Source organism: Bos indicus x Bos taurus, chromosome 24 (assembly GCF_003369695.1).
Source record: "Bos indicus x Bos taurus breed Angus x Brahman F1 hybrid chromosome 24, Bos_hybrid_MaternalHap_v2.0, whole genome shotgun sequence".
Lineage (NCBI taxonomy): Eukaryota > Metazoa > Chordata > Mammalia > Artiodactyla > Bovidae > Bos > Bos indicus x Bos taurus.
Window position 1 is genome coordinate 59484572 of NC_040099.1, and position 6056 is coordinate 59490627.

At 39.0% G+C, this 6056-nt stretch overlaps 1 pseudogene; it reads right to left on the bottom strand.

Annotated features, from left to right (window-relative positions):
• Positions 1-3021: 3021 nt before the first annotated feature.
• LOC113882908 lies at positions 3022-3924 on the bottom strand (annotated as a pseudogene).
• Positions 3925-6056: the final 2132 nt, after the last annotated feature.

Sequence of the window (6056 nt, forward strand, 5' to 3'; positions counted from 1 at the left end):
TTTTAAATGTAAAACAAAGAAGAAATCTAATACGTTCCTTAATGTGGGTAAGCAGTGAGTTCTCTATTCTTTTCTATTGGTCTTTCCACTGCTCTTTATGCTGTTTTATACTATATTTGCCTTATTTAAATGACACTGCTCAATATTGTAATCTCTTATGTTCTGTAATATTAAATTATAGTAGAAGACATAAATTTGGTTTTGGTTGTTTATCCATAGGAAAAGTATAGTTCAGTTTATGTTGCTTTTCCTTCCAAGGAAATCAAAGCAAAAAGCATATTAATTATTTACAGGAGAGAATTTGTTTAGGGTATCTAAGGGGACTCTAATAAGGATATTTAATTTATAATTTTTACAGATTTAAAGAATGATCTAAAGATGTGAGAAGATGCATGATTGTACTAAATGAGCATAAATATTTTTAAAGCCATGCAGGCAACATTATAGATCATATAATTTATATCTGTCCAGAAACAGACTCTGAGAACAGTATTTGAATTTATATGGGAAGTGAAGGCAACGCCTACAGGGCTGTGGGGGAGGCAGCCAATAAAATATCTCTCAGGGAGCCAGCCACCCCTGTGAGCAAACAGACCTTAATTTAACCCCACTGGGACACAATCGAAATCAACAATCATGGACTGAGGGCTGTCCCTAGAATGTTAATTCCCCAGGACCTCTGATGTGTGCACGCGAGTCAGGCTCCAGCAGCGAGATGAGCCCCTCAGGCAGAGGTGTACTGAGTGCTCAGCATGACTCTTTTCAACCCCCTGGACTGGAGCCCCCCAGGCTCTTCTTGCTTGGAATTTTCCATGCAAGAATAATGGAGTGGGTTGGCATTTCCTCCTCTAGGGAATAGGTGCTGACAACAAGGAGTGAGACCCAGGGCACGCCGAAGTGGAAGGTGAGGGGGTTTAGGGGGGGCACTGGCAGTGTCTACTATGGTGCATCTAACTCAGGGACCGACACCAGCTTTTGCTGCTTAGAATATTTTCAATGTTATTTTTCCTATTCTTTCGGACTGAGTTGAGAGCAAGTTTGTCTAATGAAATCTTTTTATTTTCTTATTTTTTTAAGTTCCTCTAAGTTTCATTATTAAAAAAACTGATCACAGAGCATCCAAGAGATGTCTTTTCCATTTGACTTGAAGTTGCTTCTCCACTCGCAGCTCATTTGCAAAGCTTCATTTTCTTGGCTTAGTTGGGAAAGGACTTTCTTGTTGGGGAGGACTGCCCAGGTCAATGCACTTACAGTGGCAACGGGCTGAGGAGTCCTTCAGAGCAGTTCTGCAGAGAGCACGTCTTGTGGAGATCTGAGAGCTGGCAGAAGTGAACTTCGCCAGCACAGTCTCCAGCCTGGACTCTGAACCTGCATCTACAGAGCCTGCCCCCTTGAGCTCATCAGAGTCACCTGTCAGAACCACTGGCTTTGGGCGTTGCTGGTATCGGTGCGTCCAGTTTTTCTTCAACACACTTAAACCACAGGTGCGGCAGAGGAAGAAATAAATTAAAAGCTAACCAACTTGAACCATTAACTTATTACTATACTTTTTTCTTTATAGTAGATTTGAAGAATCTTTAAATAAAAATTAATAGGGAAAAAAATAAGAGTCTTGATCTGATTCCTGAAGACCTCTGACATCAAAGATCAGGTGACGCCTGAGCCAACAGAGGATAAGAAATATCAAGAGAGATACAGTGGAAAGCAGAAGGGTATGATGTCATTGAAGCTAAGGGAGGAAAGTGCTTCTAGGACAATGGAGCTGTCAAAGTGTTCCGAGCTCCTAAGAGATCGTATACGATGAGGGCTAAAGAAGAGACATTGGATTAAGTAACACGGTGGTCACTGCTCATAACATACAGTTCAAAACTGAATTTGTTGTTTGAAAGAAAGGAGTCAAGTATTCACCGTGAATTCATTAAAAAAAAGATGAAAAGAGTCCCAGGATGGAATATGGGGAAGAGATAAGAAGATTACTCAAGATCAGGAAAACAGTATCCCTAGAGAGGAGCACAGAATTGAAAATGCCCAAATAAAAATAAAAATTCTGCTGAAATGTAGACCCCTAGTCACACTCAAGGCAAAAGTGGACGGTTTTTATAATAATGGAGTGGGTTGGCATTTCCTCCTCTAGGGAGTAGGTGCTGCACCAAGGACTGAGACCCAGGGCACGCCGAAGTGGAACGGGAGGGGGTTACGGGGGCACTGGCGTGTCTACTGTGGTGCCTCTAACTCAGGGACCGACACCAGCTTTTGTTGCTTAGAATATTTTCAATGTTATTTTTCCTACTCTTTCGGACTGAGTCGAGAGCAAGTTTGTCTAATGAAATCTTTTTCCTTTCTTTTCTTTTTATTTCTTATTTTCTCAAGTTCTCATCCTTGGTTAAAATTGTGCTATGATTTCAGAAGAAAGACAAAAGGGTGGGGAAGGCCATTGTGAAGATCTTAAATTGGTGGTCTTGGATCTCAGCTGACTAGGCTGCGATGTGTGCAAATGAGGACTCTGAAGGATATAGATGAATGCACTGGATGAATAGAAGGAATTGTGATTCTGTTTCTTGAATAAGAGATTTGGGAAGTGGAACAGTTTTCAATAATAGCAAAAAAAAAAAAAAAAAGTACAGAGTAGGTATGAACTTATACGAATGAAAGCATTTCGGAATTCCAGTGCCTCCACCAGTTAGGACTGCAGCAGTTACTCTCAGGGGCCACATGAGAAGACTCCACTAGGAAGTAAATTATTGACAACAGCATTGCATTTTGTAGGAATTTGAGAAAAAATTTTGAATAAATTTGATCAGAAATTTTGAGGGGAAAAAAGATATGGAAAAACATGAAATATAAAGAATACTCCTTGGTTGAAAACATCATTTGTTCAATCCTTGTCCATTGAAATTTGAAACAGATTATTATAATTCCAATCAAATCTTTCCTTAGGTTGATTCATAAATTGAAACAAAATATTTTGTTTCAAGGAAGGAGATAATTTACAGTAAATTTCTTTTTTTTTTTTTAATTCTATTTCAGAAGGTTTTTTGCAAGTTGCTTTATTTACAACGCCAACTTTAAAAGTCACTGAACTAAAATTAACTGGACAATAAACTAGGCAGAAATTGCTTTACAAAAAGGGAAAGCCCAAAATGCCACTTTCTATAGGGAACCCACAGTTCAATTTTCTTCAGAGCAAAGAAAAGAAACTTTCAATCACACTAGAAGAAACTGGGCCTTAAGTTTGGGAACTGTACTGAAACTACACATGCAATGAGGACAACATTCTGCTGACACAATTGACTTGCTGCTGCATTTGTTGACCCTTTTTCTAATATTAACAATTATAAACAAAGCAGTGCAACTAGTATTTGGAATAATCCTTACAGTGTTACAGCGTTAGACACGAAATTTCACTTCTCCTCACACCACTGGTTCTCTTTGCGTACCTGGGCTTCCTCTTCTTCAGTAAAATCATTTTTGATATTGAATGTCTTTCGAATCTCCTCAGGAGTTTTGCCCTTGATCATAATAGCAACAGTCTTGCAGGTAACATCAAGCAAACCTTTGATGTCTAAGTAGTTTGCTGCCAATATAAGTTCAAAGAGTGTCCCTTGGTCAACTTTCAGGAATTCTTGATCCCAAACAGGTATATCATCTGTTCATTTTTCTTTGTTCTCATCATCCTCAGGAGGAGGAGGATCATCCTTGTGGTGGGTGCACCACTGAATGACCTTTTTCAATATTGCTGCATTAACATTTGGCAAGGGGACTGGATCATCATCTCCTTCGTCATCCATTCCCAAATCTTCCAACATAGTCTTGATGGTCACAGATTGTTTTGCAATTTCAACATCAACTTCGAATATCTCTCCATCAGAGCTCTGCAACTTAATTGAAGGCATGGTGTTGGGTCTCAAGGAGATGGCAGGCCAGAGGCTGAAGTGAGCAGGGCAACGTCGTCAATCAGCAACACTGAAAAGCGGAGAACAAGGCCACTACAGCCAGTAAATTTCTTATCAGTGAAGAGCAGGTAGGGAAAAAGCATGTCCTATGTTGAAAATACAGTGTATATTTCTGCATGTAAAAAATACAAAAAGAAAGCACTTTAAACGTAAAACGAAATGTGTGAATGAAATCAATCTTGGGGTTTTCTTTAGAAAACAGTTTTATGTTAATTAAATCACTTAGATTTTAACTTTCAAGTGTAAATAATTAACAAAATTGGAGTGTCAAGTCTAGGTAAAATTCAGCCATATGTATTTATGTATTTATGGGATTTCATCTTAAAATCTATGTATTTATGGGGTTTCATCTTAAAATTCTCTTAACCTTAACAATTAGATTGTCTCTGACTACAGATGATCTAATCAGCAATAGCCACAATGGTCTAAATGTAATCTTCCCATCTGACTGATTAAATCTGTTCTTTAGTCTACAGAAGCACAAAATAGATTTATTTTTGAAGCTCTAGAGCATTTGGTTGATTCAACATTGGAAAACCAATTAATGTCATCTGTCATATCACCAGGCTTAAGAAGAAAAATCTTATGATCATATCAAAAGATGCAGAAAAAGTATTTGACAAAAGCCAACATTTATTCATGATAGAAACACTCCACAAACTACGAACACAGGGCAACTTACTCAACTTGGTAAAGAACTTTTACTCTATAGCTAAAAAGAATGAGAAGAAACACCACAGACAGTGAAAAATAAATTTGGAAAAGACGTATCTGTGGACTCTTAGCCAAAACATGCAAAGACCCACACCCCCAGGGGATGGAGACGAAGACGCCACAGTGCAGTTTCCTTCCATCCCGTGGTCTCAAAAGCCCTGCTCAGGCCAAAGCCAGCAGCAGTTTCTCATTCTTCCCTTTATCTTCCTTTTCCACAAGATGGTGACTTTTCCCCTAGTAACCTTCATATTGGCTTCTTATTGTAGCTTATGTTCAAATGGAAGTCATGTATGATTGCGTGGTGTCTTTGTTTGCAGAAGTTCTATGTATGTACAATGGATTCTAAGAATTTCAAAAGAAACAGAAGAGCATGGGTTTTTGTGTACCATTTAACCAAAATTCCAATAAATGAAATAATATTCAAAGGGTTGATAAGCCAGAACAATTACCTGCTGTGGAATGCCCAATTTGTTTCAAGCCATAGGGTTTTATTTCTCATTAAAAAATGAGACTATTAATATACTCCTTGTAATCTTCTCTTGTGAAAATTAACTGATATTATGAATGTAAATTAAATGAGACTCAGCAGTTAATGCAGTTTTCTTAAGTTTATCCTGAAAACTGACCAATAGGGATTTGGCACTACTTAGTAGAACTTGTTAGATGTATTTGGGTCGAGTTTGCAACTAAGATTATGGCATCTGGTCCCATCACTTCATGGCAAATAGATGGGGAAGCAATGGAAACAGTGACAGACTATTTTGGGGGGCTCCAAAATCACTGCAGATGGTGACTGCAGCCATGAAATTAAAAGATGCTTGTTCCTTGGAAGAAAAATTATGACCAACATAGACAGCATATTAAAAAGCAGAGACGTTACATTGCCAAAAAGGTCCGTCTAGTCAGAGCTATGATTTTTCCAGTAGTTATGTATGGACGTGAGAATTGGACTATAAAGAAAGCTGAGTGCCAAAGAATTGATGCTTTGAACTGTGGTGTTGGAGAAGACTCTTGAGAGTCCCTTGGACTGCAAGGAGATCCAACCAGTCCGTCCTAAAGATCAGTCCTGGGTGTTCATTGGAAGGACTGATGTTCAAGCTGAAACTCCAATACTTTGGCCACCTGATGAGAAGAACTGACTCATTGGAAAAGACCCTGATGCTGGGAAAGATTGAAGGCAGGAGGAGAAGGGGATGACAGAGGATGAGATGGTTGGATGGCATCACCAACTCAATGGACATGAGTTTGGGTAAACTCTGGGAGTTGGTCAGGACAAGGAGGCCTGGTGTGCTGCAAACCATGGGGTCACAAAGAGTCGGACACGACTGAGCTACTGAACTGTACTAAACTGAGCTGCACTGAACTGAATGCCACTACTTAGAAACTGAT